Here is a 14,618-nt window from a genome sequence, read left to right as displayed (position 1 = left end):
GGGGGAGGGTAGTGGGCATGGGTGGTGTGTGTGTGCTGGGGGTGGGTAGTGGGTATGGGTGGTGTGTGTGTGCTGGGGGTGGGTAGTGGGCATGGGTGGTGTGTGTGTGCTGGGGGTGGGTAGTGGGCATGGGTGGTGTGTGTGTGCTGGGGGAGGGTAGTGGGCATGGGTGGTGTGTGTGTGCTGGGGGAGGGTAGTGGGCATGGGTGGTGTGTGTGTGCTGGGGGTGGGTACTGGGCATGGGTGGTGTGTGTGTGCTAGGGGTGGGTAGTGGGCATGGATGGGGGTTATATTGATCTGGGCAGACCATAGTTCCTTCCCTTTCCCCCCTTCCCCTTACCTTCCCTTCCCTCGTTCTCCCCCTCCCCCGTTGCCTCATTCCTTTTCCTTCCCCTCCCTTCACATTTGGCAGTCTGACCCTCTGGTCATACTTCCCACCCCTCTTTTTGGTCGTTCCTGCCATATAACTACTCTTGTCAAATTACCCCTTAGGCAGGTGGTCAGGTCACTTGTCCAATCCTATTTTCTCTAATCCCTTCAATCGGTTGTCTCCCAGTCTTTTCCAATCGTTCCCCTCTCCTCCTGTCTTGCACATAACCATTCAGTGCCATATAACCTTAATTCTCAAGTTTCGAGTGAGGTGCCTGGGAGCCATAAACGGCTGTTTGGTTCCTCTTGTAGCGTGGGAACGATTCGGGAGTCTACGGGAATAAAACATAACTTTCAGGACAGGCCTATGTCACCAAGGAGGCCTAGGGGCGGGGATAGTCAGAGTTCTGGCTGGCCTAAGAGTAAGACTCTGTAGTCATTGGTTCGAGCCTTGAGAGGCGGAGTCCCCCAGGGTAGTGCCTTGTCGCCCATTGGCCCAGCCTCAGAATATCCAGCTTTGCTTTGAATTGATTGGTGCTCCTAGCCGGAGCCAAGCTCCAGAGGAAACCCTTAGGTCTCCCAAGGGTAGTGTAAGAGAATTGGAGTCAGTGTGTCTTGGGGCTTACTGGGGTACAGGTCTCCTGACCTGTAGGGCAAGCCATTCAACATCTTGGCCGATTTTGCGGGATTAAGGTAATGTCTGTCTGAGTTTTGGTACATCAAAGTAAATTGCACACCATTTTTCAATTGCCTCGTTGGATGTCTTAGTAAAGTAAGATATATTTTTTCAATTTGATTTCAATATACGTGTTTTAATAAAGTAATTTTATGTATTTGTGTTTAGTTACCTGTTCCCCACTTTTCGTTATTAATGCTGATTCATATTTGTGTGGTATTTGGAAATTTCCCCCTGTGTTCTCCAGTAATGGGTATTAAAGTTGCCCTTCAATCTCAATCAGTAAAGTAAAGATGACATTTTAATTCCCAAGCATTTACCAAGATTCTATTGCCCAGGAGTTCATGATTATTGATTTCCTTCCTTCCTTCCTTCCTTCCTTCCTTCCTTCCTTCCTTCCTTCCTTCCTGGGGGGGGAATCAATAATAGACATTCAGAGTCTGAGCAGCGAGGTGGTGGCAGTGTTTAATGAGTTTTTGTTGATTCAGTTATTATTCAAATTAATAAACCCTCCATTTGTGGCTTGCCCCTCATTTAATATTTCAGAATTAATAATTGGTGTTATCATTGGGGGTCACATTGATCTGCAAGCAGTGTTAAGCCTGGGGTGTTGAGGTCACGTGAGTAAAGGGTAGAGAGAAGAGCAGTTTGGGGTATTACAGGGTGGGGGGTGGGGGGGGGGGGGGTGCCAGGGGTGGGGTGGGCGAGGTGGGGTGGATGGTGGGTTGTGTGTGGATGACTCGGGTGTGTATGGATGATTCCGGTGCATGTTGATGACGCGCGTGCGTGTGGATGACTCGGGTGCGTGTGGATGACATGGGTGCGAGTGGATGACGCGAGTGCGTGTGGATGACGCGAGTGGGTGTGGATGACTGGTGCGTGTGGAAGCTCATTCTTTCGAGTGTTGCCCCTCACTAAAAATGCAAGTGTTACCCCTAACCAGAAGCGTACAAACCCAAACAACCCACCTAACCTTACGAGGCCGATGCATAGAAAACGTCAAAATTACAATGCTTTGTTTTTTTGACTAATACGTCTCATAAGGGAACGCTTGATTATGGGGTGCACTTATGTGTACTCAGGACCAGCCCACTAGCCATTTACATAACCACTTACGAAACCTGTACATCTTTTCATCATCATGGCAGTTTTGTTTTCATATATTAAACAGTTTGTGAGCCCCGAAGCACTATACGAGGTTGTTTACAACAATAACAACCACGGATTTGTGAAGTTTCCAGTTTCGTAAACGGTTTAATAAATGTCAATAAAGCCGCCATGATTAAGGAAAGATGTAGAGGTTTCGCAAGTGGTTTGCTAAACGCATGGTGAATCCTAAGCTACGTTCTGACCCAGTTTAAGAGGTCCCCCTTCACTACCCTCATTATCAATCACTCCGGTGAACCCGTATTAAAAGTCTTACGAAAGTCCCCATGTATATATTCTGCTCTCTCGCCCGTCCACGTCTATCCTTGAGAAAAAGAGAGTAACTGAATGAACAAATCCACAAGGGCCATTACGAGGATTCGAACCTGCGTCTGAGAGCATCCCAGACGCTGCCTTTATCGACTGAACTACGACATGGTCAAAGGAGTTGAAACCGAAGTTCTACTGAACTTACTGGATCCTGATGATGAGTTGATGCATCACGCAATTGTGATTTCTGTGTGTAAAGTAACTGAATCACGTTTGACCTTTAGTAAAATAATATTTGAGTTATTAAATAATAGCCCATTAATAACTCTTTTTTTCAAGATTAACTTAAGTGGCATTTTCATTTATCGCCTTAAGTAATTTTCCCGTAAATAACAGTTAAATAATTGAACGATAACATAATCCCTCCCCGCCAAACACACACCGAAACTACGACGTTGGTACAACGTTCGAACAAGTTTTAACACCTCCTAACCAGTCATAACAACCAATACAACAAGTTGTAACAACGTTCTAATACGTCATAAACACGTTAAGCCAAGATAAAACAACTTTATTACAAGTTGTAACAAGCGGAAAATAGAGACAGTTTCAGTTTGTGTTTCTAAGAGTTTAACTAAAAATGTACTTCATCAGTCCGCGTTCTGGACCGTTACACAACATTTCCTTTATTCAACATTCATGACATGAGTCAACTGTATACATATGAATGATGTTGTGAGTGTTATTCATGATCAAGTGTGTTACATGTGGGTTCACTCATTCACAGGATCATTCACAGGATCATTCACAGGATCTCAGCGGCAGTGACTCAAGAAACTTTCGAAGACACATTGGGTAAGTGTTAGATTGATCCTTGAGTTATGTTAGATGATGAGTACGTTGTGTTGACGATGAGTACGTTGTGTTCACGATGAGTACGTTGTGTTCACGATGAGTACGTTGTGTTCACGATGAGTGTCAAGTCTTCCGGGAAGTTTTTCATGGTTTTGAAAAACTTCTTTTGAAACTGTTGGTTTCTAAGGGTGAAACCCATGTTCTATGACTGGTTTCTAAGGGTGAAACCCATGTTCTATGACTGGTTTCTAAGGGTGAAACCCATGTTCTATGACTGGTTTCTAAGGGTGAAACCCATGTTCTATGACTGGTTTCTAAGGGTGAAACCCATGTTCTATGACTGATTTCTAAGGGTGAAACCCATGTTCTGTGACTGGTTTCTAAGGGTGAAACCCATGTTCTATGACTGGTTTCTTAGGGTGAAACCCATGTTCTATGACTGGTTTCTAAGGGTGAAACCCATGTTCTATGACTGATTTCTAAGGGTGAAACCCATGTTCTGTGACTGGTTTCTAAGGGTGAAACCCATGTTCTATGACTGGTTTCTAAGGGTGAAACCCATGTTCTATGACTGGTTTCTAAAGGTGAAACCCATGTTCTATGACTGGTTTCTAAAGGTGAAACCCATGTTCTATGACTGGTTTCTAAGGGTGAAACCTCATGCTGAAACTTGGTAGTGCCAGTTATTGTATAAACTAGGCACTTTTTATATGCTAACAGGAAGCCTCCTGTTGAAACAGGGGTGGTGCATCTCTTCCTGTTTGCTGTTTTCAACAAGAATAAAAACACGTGTTTCATATCGATAACTTGATGTTCCGTTTTTTTTTGCGTTGGTTGTAAATGCTCTTAAAACATTGACGTACAATCATGGAATGAGTTTTTATGTTTATATATTAAAATATAATATATAAACATTAATCTCTTCTCTCTCTCTCTCTCTCTCTCTCTCTCTCTCTCTCTCTCTCTCTCTCTCTCTCTCTCTCTCTCTCTCTCTCTCTCTCTCTCTCACACACACACAAAGACATGATGGACTTCATCACGCACAAGTGCAAGGAAGCTGCAAACAAGTTTGTCCCAGTCCAAAAGGAAACCAATGAAATGAAGATGAGAAACCCATGGTTTAATCAGAGATGTAAGCTAGCTAAGCAGCAAAGTAAAAGGGCATGGAAAAACTATAGGAATAACAGGACACTTGAGAGCAGAGAAAGATACCAGAGTGCCAGGAATGAATATGTCAGGATGAGAAGAGAGGCAGAAAGACAATACGAAAATGACATCGCAAGCAAGGCAAAGACTCAGCCTAAATTGTTGTACAGCCACATTAGGAGAAAAACAACTGTAAAGGAACAGGTAATGAATATAAGGATAGGGGCAGAAGGATTCACTACAAACGACAAGGAAGTGTGTGAGGAACTGAATAAGAAATTCCAGGATGTCTTCACCTTAGAGCAGGGAGAGATTCCAGAGATAAGAGAGGGAATTGTTAACCAGGAACCACTTGAAGAGTTTGAGATTACCAGTGGGGAAGTAAAGAAGTTTTCACAAGAGTTGGATGTGACAAAGGCTATAGACCCAGATGGAATCTCCCCTTGGATACTAAGAGAAGGAGCAGAAGCACTGTGCCTGCCACTCTCCATAGTGCATAACAAATCACTGGCAACAGAGGAACTGCCAGAAATTTGGAAGGCAGCTAATGTAGATCCAATATACAAGGGGATAGGCAGGAGGCACTGAACTACAGGCTAGTGTCCCTAACCTGCATACCATGCAAGGTGATGGAGAAGATTATGCGAAGAAAGTTAGTGGAACATCTGGAGCGAAAGAACTTTGTAACACAGCATCAACAGGGGTTTAGAGATGGCAAGCCCTGCCTCACAGAGCTAATTGAATTCTACGACCAGGCAACAAAAATCAGGCAAAAAAAAGAGGGGTGGGCAGACTGCATATTTTTGGATTGTCAGAAAGCCTTTGATACAGTGCCACACAAGAGGCTAGTGAAAAGCTGGAGATGCAGGCTGGAGTGAAAGGGACGGTACTCCGTTGGATAAGGGAGTACCTAAGCAACAGAAAAAAACGAGTCACTGTGAGGGATGAGGTCTCGGATTGGCGTGACGTCACAAGTGGAGTCCCGCAGGGACTTGGACCTATACTGTTTCCGATATATGTAAATGATCTCCCAGAGGGTATAGAATCATTTCTCTCAAGGTTTGCTGATGATTAAAAAATTATGAGGAGGATTGAAACAGATGATGATAGTAGGAGGCTACAGGACGAACTAGACAGACTGAATGAATGGTCCAACAAATGGCTGCTAAAGTTAACCCCGAGTGAATGCAAAATAATGAAATTAGGCAGTGGAAACAGGAGGCCAGACACAAGATACAGAATAGGAGATGAAGTACTTAATGAAACGGAAAGAGAGAAAGATCTAGGAATTGATATCACACCAAACCTGTCTCCTGAAGCCCACATAAAAAGAATTACGTCTGCGGCATATGCGAGGCTGGTTAACATCAGAACAGCTTTCAAGAACCTGTGTAAGGAATCGTTTAGAATCTTGTACACCACATACGTAAGACCAATCCTGGAGTATGCAGCCCCAGCATGGAGCCCGTACCTTGTCAAGCACAAGACGAAGCTGGAAAAAGTTCAGAGGTATGCCAGTAGACTAGTCCCAGAACTAAGAGGCATGAGTTACGAGGAAAGGCTGTGGGAAATGCACCTTACGACACTGGAAGACAGAAGAGTGAGGGGAGACATGATCACTACCTACAAAATCCTCAGGGGAATTGACAGAGTAGACAAGGATAAACTATTCAACACTAGTGGTACGTGAACAAGGGGATACAGTCGGAAACTGAGTACCCAAATGAGCCACAGGGACGTTAGAAAGAACTTTTTCAGTGTCAGAGTAGTTAACAGATGGAGTGTATTAGGCAGTGATGTGGTGGAGGCTGACTCCATACACAGTTTCAAATGTAGATATGATAGAGCCCAGTAGGCTCAGGAATCTGTACACCAGTTGATTGACAGTTGAGAGGCGGGACCAAAGAGCCAAAGCTCAACCCCCGCAAGCACAAATAGGTGAGTACACACACACACACACACACACACACACACACACACACACACACACACACACACACACACACAAGGATAAATGGGATCAGGTGATAGACGACCAAAAGGACAGTACACAATGAAGGGGAACTGCCTACCTGTAACGATTCGAGAAAGAGACCTGGGAGTGGGCGTAACACCTAATCTATCTCCTGAGGCACATATAAATAGGATAACGACAGCAGCGTACTCTACACTGGCGAAAATTAGAACATCATTCAGAAACCTAAGTGAGGAGGCTTTTAGGGCGCTTTACACTGCCTACGTGAGACCAGTCTTAGAGTATGCCGCGCCATCATGGAGCCCCCACCTGAAGAAACACATAAGGAAACTGGAGAAGGTTCAGAGGTTTGCGACGAGGCTTGTCCCAGAGTTACGAGGGATGGGATATGAAGAGCGTTTGATGGAACTGAACCTTACGATACTAAAGAAAAGAAGGGAGAGAGGAGATATGACAGGGACATATAAAATACTCAGGGGAATTGACAAAGTGGAAATAGACGAAATGTTCACACGTAATAATAACAGAACGAGGGGACATGGATGGAAACTGGAAACTCAGATGAGTCACAGAGATGTTAGGAAGTTTTCATTTAGCGTGAGAGTAGTGGAAAAATGGAATGCACTTGGGGAGCAGGTTGTGGAAGCAAATACTATTCATACTTTTAAAACTAGGTATGATAGGGAAATGGGACAGGAGTCATTGCTGTAAAAAATTGATGGCTGGAAAGGCGGGATCCAAGAGTCAATGCTCGATCCTGCAAGCACAAATAGGTGAGTACAAATAGGTGAATACACACACACACACAAGTTGTCCTCTACCCAATAGCTTGTCCTCCACCCAACAAGTTGTCCTCCACCCAACAAGTTGTCCTCCACCCAATACCTTGTCCACCACCCAACAAGTCCTCCACCCAGCAAGTTGTCCTCCACCCAACAAGTTGTCCTCCACCCAATACCTTGTCCACCACCCAACAAGTCCTCCACCCAGCAAGTTGTCCTCCACCCAACAAGTTGTCCTCCACCCAACACCTTGTCCACCACTTAACAAGTCCTCCACCCAGCAAGTTGTCCTCCACCCAGCAAGTTGTCCTCCACCCAATAAGTTGTCCTAGGTGTACTCACGTAGGTGGACACAACTAGGGGAGTACAACAAGGTGAGTACACACACACCAGCACCAAAAAACGCCACTACACGACAGCCGTTTCATTCACGAGAAAAAAAGAAGCCTGCGAAAGACTGCGAAGAAAGCCGTGTACGGTGCAATAACCATGCCGGAGACCAACCACAACAGCCCCCTCCTGGCACTCTGGAAGATGGAGAGCAGCGAGGACGGCGGAAGGGCCACACACTCGCAACAATTTGGGTAAACAAAGGCGTCAAAATAACCGAAAAGGAAAGAAGTGTTTTCAGGAAGCAAGGCGAAGGATGCATGTGAGCGGTTGTAAACCACGGCAGGATGCGCGTGAACGGTTGTAAACCACGGTAGGATGCATGTGAACGGTTGTAAACCACGGCAGGAAGCATGTGAACGGTTGTAAACCACGGCAGAATGCACGTGAACGGTTGTAAACCACAGCAGGATGCGCGTGAACGGCTGTAAACCACGGCAGGATGCATGTGAACGGTTGTAAATCACGGCAGGATGCATGTGAACGGTTGTAAACACGGCAGGATGCACGTGGACGGTTGTAAACCACGGCAGGATGCGCGTGAACGGTTGTAAACCACGCAGGATGCATGTGAACGGTTGTAAACCACAGCAGGATGCATGTGAACGGTTGTAAACCACGGCAGGATGCATGTGAGCGGTTGTAAACCACGGTAGGATGCACGTGAACGGTTGTAAACCACGGCAGGATGCGCGTGAACGGTTGTAAACCACGGCATGATGCATGTGAACGGTTGTAAACCACGGCAGGATGCACGTGAACGGTTGTAAACCACGGCAGGATGCATGTGGGCGGTTGTAAACCACGGCAGGATGCACGTGAACGGTTGTAAACCACGACATGATGCATGTGAGCAGTTGTAAAGCACGGCAGGGTGCACGTGAGCAGTTTTAAACCACGGCAGGATGCACGTGAACGGTTGTAAACCACGGCAGGATGCGCGTGAACGGTTGTAAACCACGGCCGGGTGTACGTGAACGGTTGTAAACCACGACAGGATGCATGTGAACGGTTGTAAACCACGACAGGATGCATCTGAACGGTTGTAAACCACGGCAGGATGCATGTGAACGGTTGTAAACCACGGCAGGATGCATGTGAACGGTTGTAAACCACGGCAGGATGCATGTGAACGTTTGTAAACCACGGCAGGATGAACAGAAACGTCAGTAAACTATTATCATGGAACACCTACCAAGTGTCCTCCACCAGCAGTTGTCTTCCACCCAGCAAGTTGTCCTCCACACAGCAAGTTGTCCTCCACCCAGCAAGTTGTCCTCCACCCAGCAAGTTGACCTTCACCTACTAAGTTGTCCTCCACCCAGCAAGTTGTCCTCCACCCAGCAACTTGTCCTCCACCCAGCAAGTTGTCCTCCACCCAGCAAGTTGTCCTCCACCCAGCTGTTGGGCTTTATAATATACTTACAACGAGTGAAGGAATTAATCTCCATCATTAAAATTTCGTAATTTTTTGCTTTCATAAAAAAAATGAATTAAAACTAATGAGGTTAAACTTAAAGCCTAAATTAACGGCTAAAGCTTTGTCTTTATTAGCCTCTGACCACTAACGAAATGAGTTTAACGTTCAGTGAGTTTTACATGTTACGTAAGAGTAATTGGCTCTACAGCCCTGTACGTGAGTGTTTGTGGTGGAGGCCCTGTACGTGTTTGTGGTGGCAGCCCTGTACGTGAGTGTTTGTGGTGGCAGCCCTGTACGTGAGTGTTTGTGGTGGCTGCCCTGTACGTGAGTGTTTGTGGTGGCAGCCCTGTACGTGAGTGTTTGTGGTGGCAGCCCTGTACGTGAGTGTTTGTGGTGGCAGCCCTGTACGTGAGTGTTTGTGGTGGAGGCCCTGTACGTGAGCGTTTGTGGTGGCAGCCCTGTACGTGAATGTTTGTGGTGGAGGCCCTGTACGTGAATGTTTGTGGTGGAGGCCCTGTACGTGAATGTTTGTGGTGGAGGCCCTGTACGTGAATGTTTGTGGTGGAGCCTCTGTACGTGAATGTTTGCGGTGGAGGCCCTGTACGTGAATGTTTGTGGTGGAGGTCCTGTACGTGAATGTTTGTGTTGGAGGTCCTGTACGTGAATGTTTGTGGTGGAGGCCCTGTACGTGAATGTTTGTGGTGGAGCCTCTGTACGTGAATGTTTGTGGTGGAGGCCCTGTACGTGAATGTTTGTGGTGGAGGTCCTGTACGTGAGTGTTTGTGGTGGAGGCCGTGTACGTGAGTGTTTGTGGTGGAGGCCCTGTACGTGAGTGTTTGTGGTGGAGGCCCTGTACGTGAGTGTTTGTGGTGGAGGCCCTGTACGTGAGTGTTTGTGGTGGAGGCCCTGTACGTGAGTGTTTGTGGTGGAGGCCCTGTACGTGAATGTTTGTGGTGGGGGGCCCCTGTACGTGAATGACTGAAGGTCTCAATACACATCACACAAACTAATATTCTCGTACACCGAGTTTGTCATTAATCGTCTATGCACCAGCAATGCACTTAACCAAACCTCAACAACCTCTCTACTTCCTCGCCTCCTTCCTTTCATCTTGCCTCTATTCTTCATCCCTCCTTGCCTATTCTTAACCAGCCAAGGTCTGGATAATCCAAGAACGTAGCAAGAAGCCACCCCACCACCACCAGCCTCCAGTCACGCGCGACGGCTTGGGATCGGTCTAACACTCACTAGATTGCTCCAACAGCTGTGGTTAAGGGCAGACCCGCGACCATTAACCTGCTTCTCGGCCCTGATTGGTTGCTCCGGGGGTGTGTGTACACCTGTATCCCGCTTCTCGGTCTATATCCACTGAGGGTTTTGTTTTGTCCTGGGCTTAAGAATATTTGCTGGTTGGTTAGTAAGGTTAATCTCTTATGCCAGTCAGTAAGATAAGTCAGAAAGTTTAAGATTTTGTGGTGGACTTAATAACCCTCCAGAGGTTGATTGTCTGTAAGTCCAACACCAAACTTGCTGGTTGGTCATGCTGTTGTTGGGTACGAGTTTATGGAAAACTGTTATCATTAATGGGAGAAAAATTTATCCAAGCAATCTTGGAATTCATTAATTCATAATAACATAAGCTAGAAATATATGGCTTGCATAGACCTCTGTATTTTGTTTAAATACAAAGCCGGGTACAGGAACTAACACTTTCTCAGTCCTGGCTTAAAGCTTTTTCCTTCCCATAGCTTATATTAAGCCTTAGATCACCAGATTTTCCCCCTGATTCACGACCCTCGAATCGGTTTACAATCAGGTACCGAATCACGGAGAATTGAACAATGGAGGAGGGGGGGAAAGGGGGGGTTAACAACAGCTGTGGATCCGTGCCAATTCAATCCTCCTTACCTAGGGTTCGAACCCGGCCGGATTGAGTGGAGGCAAGTGTGCAACATTGCAGTATCCCTCATTGACTAGTACGAACTATTTATGCATTAACCCATAATCTCCGATAATAATATTACTTCGTGAGTACTTTTGGGAAACTTATTCAACTTTCTTTTATATATTAAATTATATACTATCATGATCTAGCAAAAAATAGCTAGAATTAGAAATATATTTTAAAGAATTTTTAGCACATTTATGAGTATTTTTTGCAAATTCTGGGAATTAGCAAACAGTTGCAAGAAGAAAAATTATTTTTTTGGGGTAATTAGGCAAATTTTGAAATTGAAAAGGTATTTTTTGTTATTTTTTTTTTTACTTTTTGTCATCTGCATATATATTGAACACGAATATATTTTAATATATTTGTATAAACTCAGTTATTTGTAAATAATGAACCCCAGAGTCCATGAATATCGTGAGCGTTCACTTGAAAACTCCATCAGCCGCGGGAGCGCAAGCATATATGAGAATACAGATCTCTGTAAGGTATAGTGACCCATGCGAGGGATCTCCTATTGACCCATACGAGACAGCTCCTATTGACCCATGCGAGACAGCTCCTATTAACCCATGCGAGACAGCTCCTATTGACCCATACGAGGCAGCTCCTATTAACCCATGCGAGACAGCTCCTATTGACCCATACGAGACAGCTCCTATTGACCCATGCGAGACAGCTGCTATTGATCCATACGAGACAGCTCCTATTGATCCATACGAGACAGCTCCTATTGACCCATGCGAGACAGCTCCTATTGACCCATGCGAGACAGCTCCTATTGACCCATGCGAGACAGCTCCTATTGACCCATGCGAGGCAGCTCCTATTGACCCATGCGAGACAGCTCCTATTGACCCATACGAGGCAGCTCCTGTTGACCCATTACGAGACAGCTCCTATTGACTCATACGAGGCAGCTCCTATTGACCCATGCGAGGCAGCTCCTATTGACCCGTGCGAGACAGCTCCTATTGACCCATGCGAGGCAGCTCCTATTGACCCATGGGAGACAGCTCCTACTGACCCATGGGAGGCAGCTCCTATTGACTCATGCGAGGCAGCTCCTATTGACTCATGCGAGGCAGCTCCTATTGACCCATACGAGGCAGCTCCTATTGACCCATACGAGGCAGCTCCTATTGACCCATGCGAGGCAGCTCCTATTGACCCATGCGAGACAGCTATTGACCCATGCGAGCTTTTCCAGAGTTATTCTACTGCTTTAACTTACCCAGGAGCCAATTAAACTTCTCAGGTGATTACTTGATCTATAAGACTGTTGCTTGCTGCTGCTCGCACACCCCACATACTGTAGTGGCTTGATCAAGTCCTTATTGAAAACAATGAAGTTGTTCATGAAATATTTCAGTTCAATGCATAAATGTAAGGTGGAAATAATGAAAATCCAAGCGGAAATTGAATTTAATACTTTTTTTAATTAGGTTTTCCACGTGTGGGAGGGGGGCCGCGGTTCGAGCCTTTTAGTGCCCTGGTCAATTAAATGTTTATTTCCACGAAAGTGTGGATGAGAATTAATAATAATAATAATAATAATAATGTGCATAATAATGATATTAATAAGTAACTACTGTAATCAAAAGATTAATAATTTTTTCAATAAAAAGAAAATTTGTGTTAATATAAAATAAATTGACCATCCTTACTTTGAACATTGTTTTGTTTAAGTTTCAAGTTGTATTACATAGAGAATTACAGTATAATTGGCTGTATGAATGCAAGATTCGCTTCATTGTAATCTCTATTTATTTTATTGCTTAGCAAACAAACCTAGAATATGTATTTAAAACGATGAGCCAAACTGACCTGTATATGGAAGTGTTTGATGAAGTAATTTCAATGACTCGTGTTAATTAGAATTATTAGCTTGAGGGACAGGAATGTTAGTGCGTGTGTGTACTCACCTAGTTGTGCTTGTGGGGGTTGAGCTCTGGCTCTTTGGTCCCGCCTCTCAACTGTCAATCAACTGGTGTACAGGTTCCTGAGCCTATTGGGGTCTGTCATATCTACATTTGAAACTGTGTATGGAGTCAGCCTCCACCACATCACTGCCTAATGCATTCCACCTGTTAACTACTCAGACACTGAAGAAGTTCCTTCTAACGTCCCTGTGGCTCATTTGAGTACTCAGTCTCCACCTGTGACCCCTTGTTCGCGTACCACCCGTGTTAAAAAGTTTATCCTTACCTACCCACTCGATTCCTCTGAGAATTTTGTAGGTAGTCATCATGTCTCCAATTACTCCTCTGTCTTCCAGTGTCCTGAAATGCACTTCATGCAGCCTTTTCAAATAACTCATGCCTCTTAGTTCTGGGACTAGCCTAGTGGCATACCTCTGAACTTTTTCCAGCTTCGTCTTGTGCTTGACAAGGTACGGGCTCCATGCTGGGGCCGCATACTCCAGGATTGGTCTTACATATGTGGTGTACAAGATTCTGAATGATTCCTTACACAGGTTTCTGAAAGCAGTTCTGATGTTAGCCAGCCTCGCATATGCCGCTGATGCTACTCTTTTGATGTGGGCTTCAGGAGACAGGTTTGGTGTGATATCAACTCCTAGATCTTTCTCTCTGTCCGTTTCGTGAAGGACTTCATCTCCTATTCTGTATCCAGTTACTGGCCTCCTAGTTCCTCCTCCTAGTTTCATTACCTTACATTTACATGAGTTGAACTTTAGTAGCCATTTGTCGGACCATTCCTTCAGTTTGTCTAGGTCATCTTGTACCAAACACCCGCATTCACATAAACACCCGCATACCCCCAGCACCCGCATACCCCCAGCACCCGCATACCCCCAGCACCCGCATACCCCCAGCACCCGCATACCCCCAGCACCCGCATACCCCCAGCACCCGCATTCATCCAAACAATTGCACTACCCCAAACACCTACATTCACCCAAACACCCGCATTCATCCTAACACCCGACAACACTCTTGCCGTGTTTTTGGCCAATTATTTAAACACATCTGCCTCGGTTTGCGTGCGTGTGTGTGTTTACTATTTATGCCCGCAGGATCGAGCTGTTAGCTCCTGGACCCCGCCTTTCTAACCATCAGTTGGCATTGAATCCCAACCTATTTTCCTCTGTCATATCTACTATATATTATATCTCTCGCACACACACACACACACACACACACACACACACACACACACACACACACACACACACACACACACACACACATCAGGCACGTTATACATCAATCAATCATAACACTCATGTTTAAAACTCATGTTGGCCTTCATAGTATTCATGTTGGCACTCATACTGGCACTCATGCCATCTTGGCACTCATGTTGGAGGGTCAATGCACACTGACAATGCTCTAAGATTCAGCACATAACCCATGATGGGGGACTGAGCACATGACCCATGATGGGGGACTGAGCACATGACCCATGATGGGGGACTGAGCACATAACCCATGATGGGGGACTGAGCACATAACCCATGATGGGGGACTGAGCACATCACCCATGATGGGGGACTGAGCACATAACCCATGATGGGGGACTGAGCACATGACCCATGATGGGGGACTGAGCACATCACCCATGATGGGGGACTGAGCACATGACCCATGATGGGGGACTGAGCACATCACCCATGATGG

At 45.6% G+C, this 14,618-nt stretch overlaps 1 protein-coding gene across 1 annotated transcript in view; it reads left to right on the top strand.

The window, feature by feature from the left end:
- LOC123764690 (uncharacterized) overlaps positions 1 to 14,618 on the top strand; it is a 194,851-nt gene that overhangs the window by 57,631 nt on the left and 122,602 nt on the right. The gene's annotated exons all lie outside the window — the stretch shown is intronic.

The sequence above is a fragment of the Procambarus clarkii genome, chromosome 48 (assembly GCF_040958095.1).
Source record: "Procambarus clarkii isolate CNS0578487 chromosome 48, FALCON_Pclarkii_2.0, whole genome shotgun sequence".
Classification (NCBI taxonomy): Eukaryota; Metazoa; Arthropoda; class Malacostraca; order Decapoda; family Cambaridae; genus Procambarus; species Procambarus clarkii.
Note: the sequence above shows the minus strand (reverse complement) of the source record. Positions and strands in the feature narration are given on the sequence as shown.